Source organism: Schistocerca gregaria, chromosome 6 (genome assembly GCF_023897955.1).
Source record: "Schistocerca gregaria isolate iqSchGreg1 chromosome 6, iqSchGreg1.2, whole genome shotgun sequence".
Taxonomy (NCBI): domain Eukaryota; kingdom Metazoa; phylum Arthropoda; class Insecta; order Orthoptera; family Acrididae; genus Schistocerca; species Schistocerca gregaria.
This window is the reverse complement of record NC_064925.1, coordinates 567,492,994-567,505,355: the sequence shown is the minus strand read 5'-3', so window position 1 is coordinate 567,505,355 and position 12,362 is coordinate 567,492,994.

Sequence of the window (12,362 nt, the reverse complement as noted above, 5' to 3'; positions counted from 1 at the left end):
TTTTTGCTCGAGTATCATGTCGTTTTTAGAAACCCAGAATCTACTCTGTAGGAATCAACATGGATTCCGGAAACAGCGATCGTGTGAGACCCAACTCGCTTTATTTGTTCATGAGACACAGAAAATATTAGATACAGGCTCCCAGGTAGATGCTATTTTTCTTGACTTTCGGAAGGCGTTCGATACAGGACTGTCGCCTGATAAACAAAGTAAGAGCCTACGGAATATCAGACCAGCTGTGTGGTTGGATTGAAGAGTTTTTAGCAAAAACAGAACACAGCATGTTATCAATGGAGAGACGTCTACAGACGTTAAAGTAACCTCTGGCGTGCCACAGGGGAGTGTTATGGGACCATTGCTTTTCACAATATTTATAAATGACCTAGTAGATAATGTCGGAAGTTCCATGCGGCTTTTCGCGGATGATGCTGTAGTATACAGAGAAGTTGTAGCGAAATGCAGGAAGATATGCAGCGGATAGGCACTTGGTTCAGGGAGTGGCAACTGACCCTTAACATAGACAAATGTAAAGTATTGCGAATACATAGAAAGAAGGATCCTTTATTGTATGATTATATGATAGCGGAACAAACACTGGTAGCAGTTACTTCTGTAAAATATTTGGGTGTATGCGTGCGGAACGATATGAAGTGGAATGATCATATAAAATTAACTGTTGGTAAGGCGGGTACCAGGTTGAGATTAATTGGGAGAGTCCTTAGAAAATGTAGTCCTTCAACAAAGGAGGTGGCTTACAAAACACTCGTTCGACCTATACTTGAGTATTGCTCGTCAGTGTGGGATCCGTACCAGATCGGGTTGACGGAGGAGATAGAGAAGATCCAAAGAAGAGCGGCGCGTTTCGTCACAGGATTATTTGGTAACCGTGATAGCGTTACGGAGATGATTAACAAACTCAAGTGGCGAACTCTGCAAGAGAGGCACTCTGCATCGCGGTGTAGCTTGCTCGCCAGGTTTCGAGAGGGTGCGTTTCTGGATGAGGTATCGAATATATTGCTTCCCCCTACTTATACCTCCCGAGGAGATCACTAATGTAAAATTAGAGAGATTCGAGAGCGCACGGAGGCTTTCCGGCAGTCGTTCTTCCCGCGAACCATACGCATCTGGAACAGGAAAGGGAGGTAATGAGAGTGGCACGTAAAGTGCCCTCCGTCACACACTGTTGGGTGGCTTGAGGAGTACAAATGTAAATGTAGATGTAGAAGGCACTAACGGTGGAACGCGATGTATTCTGGCCTCTCATTAAGAAAATTAAAATATGCTAGCTACAGCCACAGCGGTGTGCAATGTCCGTCGTAACGCTTTGAAATGTACATGAAATTCTTTTTGAAAATATCCTACGTCTTTGAAAAACATATGACCTGGACAGTGACGTCATACTGACTGCGGTGAATTACTACATTGATTTTCTAGTGAAATTATATTTCCAAGTTATGTTTGGCTTTTCAGAACATCTGACAACTGAAATTACATTACTCAGAAAAATTACATAGTTTTTGCTAATTGATGCACACACAATGAGATTTATACAGGAAGCATTAGCTAACGTCAGTAAAAAAGTATAAATACAAATCATCAGATTACATATACCTGTCTTAACAAATCTTAGTCACATTAAAAAAGAGAAATATCTGACTAGCCTTTACATCAAATCAGTTTATATACATTCTGGGGTTACTCAGCAATTGACGATTACCAGCCATCTCTGGCAAAACGCGCTGGCAAAACGAAAGTCATAAATATTTAATATCTTAGCGTTAAGACTTCTATTTTCACGTATCGATTTCCAATAATACATGTACTCACAACTGCTACTTTATTATATACTTGTTGGCTTCACAGAGTACACCACAAAAACTGCCTACTCCATCCTCTTAGTCCCACAGACAGCAGCTACCCACTATTGTACGCCAAGAGCTATCTTACTCCAACACTACAATCTCAGACCAGAAGCAATATCTTTGGCTCTGCGATCGTGCAGTCAGTAATCCGCTTTATAAAGCCTGTCAGAGACACACATCGTTTATAATATAATAGTTTTTTTTTACTGTATGTAGTATTATCAACATATTCTGGTGCCACATACATCTGTACCCCAGTAGACTCTTTCAATATGAAACTTCCTGACAAACTGCGTGCAAGGCCGAGATCCGAACTTGAAACCTCTAGCTTTCGTGGGCAAGTACTCTACAATGTTAAGCGTTTCCATCACATTTAGTCTACCTAGATTACCATTGCTGAATGAAATAACACCATCACTGAATCCCCATTTCAGTTTTTATGCCAACAATTACATTCTTAGGCATACGGAGTCATGTGAGAATGTTGAACAACACGTTTTGAAAATGGTTTCTACCATAAAGACAGTTTCTGAGATCATCAGAATGCCTCTAGTCTGTATATAATGGCTTAACTGCTTCCATAATAACCACCGGGATAGAACTTTTATGGCCATAAGGAACTCCAGTAGGCTGTTATGGAGGCTTGTCTACACTGCGCGAGCGGGAAGAAATTCCAGGAAAATCAATATACAAAAGGCGTCTGGAAATTGATTCTCTCGGAACTTACACTTTGTACATAATTATTCACTCCTAGGCATTGTAGAAACCATGTCACTCAGCACTAAAAGTAACAAGAAGACAGATAAACTCCGAACAAGGTAGAAACGAAACTCTAGGCTCAAAACACTGGCCCACAAATCGAAATCTGAACTGTAAGGACTGCTGATTGCTGAGATGGTAGTACAAACTGAAGGAGCGAAGTTCGCAGCCTTCTGTATTTAATATTTTCGGAAATGCGAGGGGATGACTACGAACACAACATAAGTAGGTTAATTTACATGAGCACAGGCACAATTTTGAAAAATGAAGTAAAAATATTTATAATTAGAGTTTCTTAAATTATGCACCATTTTAAGCAGAAAATTCCAAATTATTTCGTAGACTTAAAAACTCAAACTGTGATTATTTACCACTTTGCGACATTCCAACTCCCTCTAACTCAGTTGGGCGAAGGCGAGTTTTTTGAGGTGTGTCATACCCATTTGAAGCGATTCATTGATAATTAGATCCTGTAGAGTTACCATATTGAAGGGATGTAGGCTGCTACTAAGAATTATAATTTATTTTAACTGGCGTTAATTCGAGTCCTCACTAATGTAGTAATTCCCAAATCCATAACTGCCTTGATAATTTACCTTTTGGTCGTTCGTTGACCAGCGTTGCAGGTCCACGGCTTCAGATGCTGAAAGTGGTGCCATTCGGGACTCCGTACCTCAAGTGGTAAAATCGCATCCCTTACAGGAACAGTCCGTTGTCCGTCTGTTTGTCCATTATTGCACCTGTGGTCTAGTGGTAGTGTCTTTGATTAACATCCAAACGTTCTCAGTTTCGCCGGAATTGGCAGCCGAAAGAAGTCGTCCTCATTACGCCAACGGGCTTGTCAAAGAAGGCGAAGTAGCGAACAGAGGTTCCGGGCACTCTCTTGTCCTTCGGGCTCAGCAGCTGTTGTGGCTCAGCACCTGAAGAATAATTTGGAAAATATTTCGAGTAGATTTCCCCACCATGTTATAGTTCTGGGTGGAGATTTTAATTTGCCGGATATAGACTGGGAGACTCAAACGTTCATAACGGGTGGCAGGGACAAAGAATCCAGTGAAATATTTTTAAGTGCTTTATCTGAAAACTACCTTGAGCAGTTAAACAGAAAACCGACTCGTGGCGATAATATATTAGACCTTCTGGTGACAAACAGACCCGAACTATTTGAATCAGTTAATGCAGAACAGGGAATCAGCGATCATAAAGCGGTTACTGCGTCGATGATTTCAGCCGTAAATAGAAATATTAAAAACGGTAGGAAGATTTTTCTGTTTAGCAAAAGTGACAAAAAGCAGATTACAGAGTACCTGACGGCTCAACACAAAAGTTTTGTCTCAAGTGCAGATAGTGTTGAGGATCAGTGGACAAAGTTCAAAACCATGGTACAATAGGCGTTAGATGAGTATGTGCCAAGCAAGATCGTAAGAGATGGAAAAGAGCCACCGTGGTACAACAACCGAGTTAGAAAACTGCTGCGGAAGCAAAGGGAACTTCACAGCAAACATAAACATAGCCAAAGCCTTGCAGACAAACAAAAATTACGCGAAGCAAAATGTAGTGTGAGGAGGGCTATGCGAGAGGCTTTCAATGAATTCGAAAGTAACGTTCTATGTACTGACTTGGCAGAAAATCCTAAGAAATTTTGGTCCTATGTCAAAGCGGTAGGTGGATCAAAACAAAATGTCCAGACACTCTGTGACCAAAATGGTACTGAAACAGAGGATGACAGACTAAAGGCCGAATTACTAAATGTCTTCTTCCAAAGCTGTTTCACAGAGGAAGACTGCACTGTGCTTCCTTCTCTAGATTGTCGCACAGTTGACAAAATGGTAGATATCGAAGTAGACGACAGAGGGATAGAGAAACAATTAAAATCGCTCAAAAGAGGAAAGGCCGCTGGTCCTGATGGGATACCAGTTCGATTTTACACAGAGTACGCGAAGGAACTTGCCCCCCTTCTTGCAGCGGTGTACCGTAGGTCTCTAGAAGAGCGAAGCGTTCCAAAGGATTGGAAAAGGGCACAGGTCATCCCCGTTCTCAAGAAGGGACGTCGAACAGATGTGCAGAACTATAGACCTATATCTCTAACGTCGATCAGTTGTAGAATTTTGGAACACGTATTATGTTCGAGTATAATGTCTTTTCTGGAGACTAGAAATCTACTCTGTAGGAATCAGCATGGGTTTCGAAAAAGACGATCGTGTGAAACCCAGCTCGCGCTATTCGTCCACGAGACTCAGAGGGCCTTAGACACGGGTTCACAGGTAGATGCCGTGTTTCTTGACTTCCGCAAGGCGTTTGACACAGTTCCCCATAGTCGTTTAATGAACAAAGTAAGAGCATACGGACTATCAGATCAATTGTGTGATTGGATTGAGGAGTTCCTAGATAACAGAACGCAGCACGTCATTCTCAATGGAGAGAAGTCTTCCGAAGTAAGAGTGATTTCAGGTGTGCCGCAGGGGAGTGTCATAGGACCGTTGCTATTCACAATATACATAAATGACCTGGTGGATGACATCGGAAGTTCACTGAGGCTTTTTGCAGATGATGCTGTGGTGTATCGAGAGGTTGCAACAATGGAAAATTGTACTGAAATGCAGGAGGATCTGCAGCGAATTGACGCATGGTGCACGGAATGGCAATTGAATCTCAATGTAGCGAAGTGTAATGTGATGCGAATACATAGAAAGATAGGTCCCTTATCATTTAGCTACAAAATAGCAGGTCAGCAACTGGAAGCAGTTAATTCCATAAATTATCTGGGAGTACGCATTAGGAGTGATTTAAAATGGAATGATCATATAAAGTTGATCGTCGGTAAAGCAGATGCCAGACTGAGATTCATTGGAAGAATCCTAAGGAAATGCAATCCGACAACAAAGGAAGTAGGTTACAGTACGCTTGTTCGCCCAATGCTTGAATACTGCTCAGCAGTGTGGGATCCGCACCAGGTAGGGTTGATAGAAGAGATAGAGAAGATCCAACGGAGAGCAGCGCGCTTCGTTACAGGATCATTTAGTAATTGCGAAAGCGTTACGGAGATGATAGATAAACTCCAGTGGAAGACTCTGCAGGAGAGACGCTCAGAAGCTCGGTACGGGCTTTTGTTGAAGTTTCGAGAACATACCTTCACCGAAGAGTCAAGCAGTATATTGCTCCCTCCTACGTATATCTCGCGAAGAGACCATGAGGATAAAATCAGAGAGATTAGAGCCCACACAGAAGCATACCGACAATCCTTCTTTCCACGTACAATACGAGACTGGAATAGAAGGGAGAACCGATAGAGGTACTCAGGGTACCCTCCGCCACACACCGTCAGGTGGCTTGCGGAGTACGGATGTAGATGTAGATGTAGAAACTGCCCCTAATGGCGGACGAATGAGCAATGATAAATCTTTTATTTAAAAAGCTGTAAGCGTTACCACATAAAAAAATCGGAGACATTACTTTTCAGCTCGCCCTCGTATGTCTAGGCATGAATTCGTCGGGATGATTCCATATTGTGTCGATCCTCTGTAGACCTACATGTGGAACGCAACTGAGCTCGTACATATGTCAATGTTGCAAGTTACTGCCAAGCAGTGCTTGATTTGAGACAGTGCGCAGTGGTACGCCGAAAAGAAAATTAGAACCGCAGAGTTTGGGTTTTGGAATGATAGGACTTTTGCTGTGGCTGAAGCGATGTTGTATTTACAGTTTTAAAATGTTCATATAAACGTTAAAACAACATTTTAAGATGTCTAAACTTCAAAAACACACCACAGAAGGACACAGTACCGGAATCTCTCTCTTTTTTTAGAGAAATAAATGAAAACAACAACATTAGAGAGAAGGTAAAAGAGGAACTTGAGTCTGGTACTTTCACTAGTCAAAATGAAAAATAGGGTAACAACTAGCAAGCGGGAGAAATACAGAGAGTTGCCAAAGGTGGTGGGAAGGCGCTGCGTGTGGTACCAGTTGTCGGCTGTTGAAGCCTATGCGGTATATTCGTCTCCATGCAGATCTGCTAGAGAATGGTTGATTCCGCCCCTCATTCAAAATTGACGGCGATCTGAGCTACAGCACACCGTAATTCGCGACGTATGGCTGAACTTGAAACCTCTAGCTTTCGTGGGCAAGTACTCTACAATGTTAAGCGTTTCCATCACATTTAGTCTACCTAGATTACCATTACTGAATGAAATAACACCATCACTGAATCCCCATTTCAGTTTTTATGCCAACAATTACATTCTTAGGCATACGGAGTCATGTGAGAATGTTGAACAACACGTTTTGAAAATGGTTTCTACCATAAAGACAGTTTCTGAGATCATCAGAATGCCTCTAGTCTGTATATAATGGCTTAACTGCTTCCATAATAACCACCGGGATAGAACTTTTATGGCCATAAGGAACTCCAGTAGGCTGTTATGGAGGCTTGTCTACACTGCGCGAGCGGGAAGAAATTCCAGGAAAATCAATATACAAAAGGCGTCTGGAAATTGAGGCGACGTCAAATTCGTTGGTCAGACACTTGTGCTCGTTTTGTGCGGAAGTTTACGCGTACGAAAATATTGTCCCTGCGATGCGGAAAATCCAAACTAGACACTGTTTACGTAGGAAAGACGAATTGTTCTACGATTTCTGATTTGTTACGACCCATATTCAAATTCCGTTAGCTGGTGACGTGCTGGCATGTTCACCACTCAGCGGTCTGGAACAGTGCGCTCAGACGTCGTGTACAGCGGCGGGAAACAGTATAAACGCATGGATATTTTGTGGGAAAATTAACATTATCAGTTGGAATATTGTGCACGGTGTTTATCCAACAGTATGAGACCCATTAAACCAACAAGTGCAGTCAAATGGGACCGCATATAATGTCAGCAGTGTAGCATATAACAAGAAACCAAGGATTCAGGTGGTACAGGGTTGATCTTTCTGCAAAGGCAGTCGACTCTGTGCAGTGTTAGTGTGTGTGTACGTGCCTTTACTGCAGGCAGGAAACAGACACCATTCGTGACCATGAGTGTTGGGTACGTAAGACACCATGAGACAAGTCCTTGTTGAAAATAGCTATCGTGTGATGAAAAAAACAAAAATCGGCGAGTACAAGGAAATGGGACTCTCTCATCGTCGAATCGCCAAGAAGTTGAAACGTTCAAGCACAGCATCTAATAATTTCATTAGGCTGGGTGCACGAGATGGACAGAAGGGAAAATGTGAGCAAAAAAGGAAATCACCCGAGCCATCGGAACGTTTACTTTTGCGCAAAGCAACGGCTACAAACAGTTACTCTTCTCAACTTATTGCTGATTTATAGTTGCAACTATTTGCCAGACGTGTACGAGAAATGTTGTCGAACGTCAAATACTTTGCATTCAAGAAAACACTGCAGAAACCTGCTCTAACACCCACACGTCAGCAGGCTAGAGTGGAGTTTTCTAAGAAACATATGTCATGGACTTAAGAATAGGGTAAGGCGGTCTTCAATGAAGAGATTTTTAATTGAGACAAGCCGAATCAATTTCAATATTATTGGTATGATCTGGGAAAATAGCAGCAGGTAAAAATGATCAGAAATTTTTGGAAGTGTTATGAGTTGGGCAGCCTTCTAAGGTAAAAGTAAATCACGCAATGCTCTACCATTTACACCGAGAGGACAAAACTGATTAGAATGCATGAGGACCTAGTGGACGAAAGTCTAATATTTCAACAAGATAATACGCCTGTGTATGTTTCTGCTACAACCAAAAAGCGGTGTCTTGGCCTGGCGTGCACGTAGCCCGGATTTGAACCCCGTGGAAAACCTTTGGGAAATACTTACCTCAATGGAAAAGTCGTACGCAATCTGAAAAGAGCGATCCGAAAAGAATGGGCGGCAGTTACACTGCACAAACATGGAAACGGAGCTTGGACAAAGTACTAAAAATGGAATACCACAACTGGACAGTGAGTGCCTTTACAGCAATTTCCATACAGAAAATATTAAAGCTACATTTTGTTACTCGTGTTAAAAAGAAACTACACTCCTGGAAATTGAAATAAGAACACCGTGAATTCATTGTCCCAGGAAGGGGAAACTTTATTGACACATTCCTGGGGTCAGATACATCACATGATCACACTGACAGAACCACAGGCACATAGACACAGGCAACAGAGCATGCACAATGTCGGCACTAGTACAGTGTATATCCACCTTTCGCAGCAATGCAGGCTGCTATTCTCCCATGGAGATGATTGTAGAGATGCTGGATGTAGTCCTGTGGAACGGCTTGCCATGCCATTTCCACCTGGCGCCTCAGTTGGACCAGCGTTCGTGCTGGACGTGCAGACCGCGTGAGACGACGCTTCATCCAGTCCCAAACATGCTCAATGGGGGACAGATCCGGAGATCTTGCTGGCCAGGGTAGTTGACTTACTCCTTCTAGAGCACGTTGGGTGGCACGGGATACATGCGGACGTGCATTGTCCTGTTGGAACAGCAAGTTCCCTTGCCGGTCTAGGAATGGTAGAACGATGGGTTCGATGACGGTTTGGATGTACCGTGCACTATTCAGTGTCCCCTCGACGATCACCAGAGGTGTACGGCCAGTGTAGGAGATCGCTCCCCACATCGTGACGCCGGGTGTTAGCCCTGTGTGCCTCGGTCGTGTGCAGTCCTGATTGTGGCGCTCACCTGCACGGCGCCAAACACGCATACGACCAACATTGGCACCAAGGCAGAAGCGACTCTCATCGCTGAAGACGACACGTCTCCATTCGTCCCTCCATTCACGCCTGTCGCGACACCACTGGAGGCGGGCTGCACGATGTTGGGGCGTGAGCGGAAGACGGCCTAACGGTGTGCGGGACCGTATCCCAGCGTCATGGAGACGGTTGCGAATGGTCCTCGCCGATACCCCAGGAGCAACAGTGTCCGTAATTTGCTGGGAAGTGGCGGTGCGGTCCCCTACGGCACTGCGTAGGATCCTACGGTCTTGGCGTGCATCCGTGCGTCGCTGCGGTCTGGTCTCAGGTCGACGGGCACGTGCACCTTCCGCCGATCACTGGCGAAGACATCGATGTACTGTGGAGACCTCACGCCCCACGTGTTGAGCAATTCGGCGGTACGTCCACCCGGCCTCCCGCATGTCCACTATACGCCCTCGCTCAAAGTCCTTCAACTGCACATACGGTTCACGTCCACGCTGTCGCGGCATGCTACCAGTGTTAAAGACTGCGATGGAGCTCCGTATGCCACGGCAAAGTGGCTGACACTGACGGCGGCGGTGCACAAATGCTGCTCAGCTAGCGCCATTCGACGGCCAACATCGCGGTTCCTGGTGTGTCCGCTGTGCCGTGCGTGTGATCATTGCTTGTACAGCCCTCTCGCAGTGTCCGGAGCAAGTATGGTGGGTCTGACACACCGGTGTCAATGTGTTCTTTTTTCCATTTCCCGGAGTGTATGTAATGGCGCCATGATTATGTGTTACATGTATCTACTACTTTCGCAATAAATTCGAAATCTGTATGCTTCAGACATTTTACTGTTCCTTCATTAGGAACAATACCTTCATACTGATTTCCACTACTGTACACAGGGTGGTTATAATTAAACTTTCGCTGCTTGAGACGCTGTAGACGGAAAACTACTCACCGTAAGGGTACCTAACCCTACAGGGATGATGTTCAAACTGTTCACTGCAGATATATGTTTTTAGTAGTGTCAGCGTTATGACGTGCTCTTAGATGTCAGTACCGTTACAGCGACGTAGGTTTAAAACACAAGCGTCAGTTTGCATTATAGATGCAGACAGTCAACAAAGGTGTGGACGAGGTGAGCAGGGCTCTACTCGTAAATCTGTTTCATTAGAACGACAGTAACAGTGCTGCCAGTCTTTCCGTGTATCGACGCATTCAACAAATAGCGAGGGGCACTTTTTGCGCACCGTGGTTGAAGACCACGATTCGGAAGTTGGAGCTAACTGGGGATTCGGGAATTCCTCATGGGAGAGGGCAACGGCCAATGGCGCCACAAATAGTTAAAAAAGTTACTGACGCAGTTTACGAGGGCTTTCACGACAGCTGAACATCCCATGGTCCACCATCCGAAAAGTGCTGCGAATAATTGTAAAATCGTATCCGTGCTGACTTGGACGCTGTCGTGGATACATATGGTCGTTATACTGGGCAACGTTCGTAGCCTGGAATGTAAACATGGTACACAACTAACAAGTTACCTTGTCATTTGGAAATTAATGTGTGTTTCCTTTAGTGGTTTACTCGTTATTTCTCTTCCGCGTGTAGTTAACAGATATTTCCTCAAAGTTTCGTTGTGCGGCGGTCATTTGTTTTTCGTGGAGATATCTCAAGTAGCTGCAGTTGAATGATAACCACCCACCCTGTGCGTTGGCACCATACAATACTTCTAGTAGCAACTTTCAAGGATCGTAAGGAGGCATGTCTTTGAAAGGGACAATCAGAAAATTCATGGACACATTTAAGCATACTCTTCTGCACTGTGACATGAGTAAATACGTAAGCTAGAATAAAACTTAAAATGTGTGTGTGTTACCATGTGGCAATACGAAGTAATATCTAAAGTAAGTTACCTTAAGAGAAAGAGTTTGTTGGTAGCATTAAAGACCAGTCCACAATATACAACTAAAGTTGACAAAACGCCATAAAGGTTGCATATTAACACATAAATGAAATTCTTTACATCAATGTTACACACTGTTCTACGTAAGAAAACATGAAAAAACATTATATGCTTAGAAGACAAGAAATGAGAATAAAAATCATACCGTTTTCCTACAGACATCTATCAAAATAAAGTTGCGAAAGTCAAAGCTTCCTTTGGTTCGTCTGACATAATGTGAACAGTAATCGTAAAACATAATACTATTTCCTACAAGAGTTTCTAGCTCGAGCAACTATTCATAAGTGACTGAAGGAAGGAAATAAACGTTTATGCACAAAATTATTATTGTACCAATCAAAAGAAATTAATTACATTTAAGAGTCAATCGTCATTCCGTCACAAAAGATAATGCAAGTGAAAGTGTGGCCACAGATATTTATTCTATGCACGAGCTACCTAATCATCATTTAAAAAACGCTTAGCATAACCCAAATGTAAGAGAGACAAAGTGGTACCAAAAATGCCTTACAGCCTCACATAAATAAGATAAAGAACAGCTGTGCTAAGTGGTTAGAAAACATACACAAATCTGTGAAGCTTAGCTGAAAAGTAAGGAATTTCATTAACTAGTTAAACGAGAAAGAAGAGTTATTAGGACAAGCAAAACTAAACAGTTGCCAAATTAAGCACATAGGCACTTGTGTCCTCTCTGTCTCACATAACTATCAGTACCCATGCAGGAAAATGCTTGCAGGTCAAAAGTTCTCATCACAATGTGTCAAATAAAGCAGCACATTTCCCAACATATCTCATCTCCATTCATAATAGATCTACTCTAGACAAAAATCACTAAACCACAACTCTGTATATGCACTTCAAGCTGATCATCACATGATCCCTAACAGTCCCTAACCTCCAGAATGAGATTTTCACTCTGCAGCGGAGTGTGCGCTGATATGAAACTTCCTGGAAGATTAAAACTGTGTGCCAGACTGAGACTCGAATTCGGGACTTTGCCTTTCGCGGGCAAGTGCTCTGCCAACTGAGCTACCGAAGCACGACTCACACCCCGTCCTCACAGGCAGGAGGCGAGGTACTGGTAGAAGTAAAGCTGTGAGAACGGG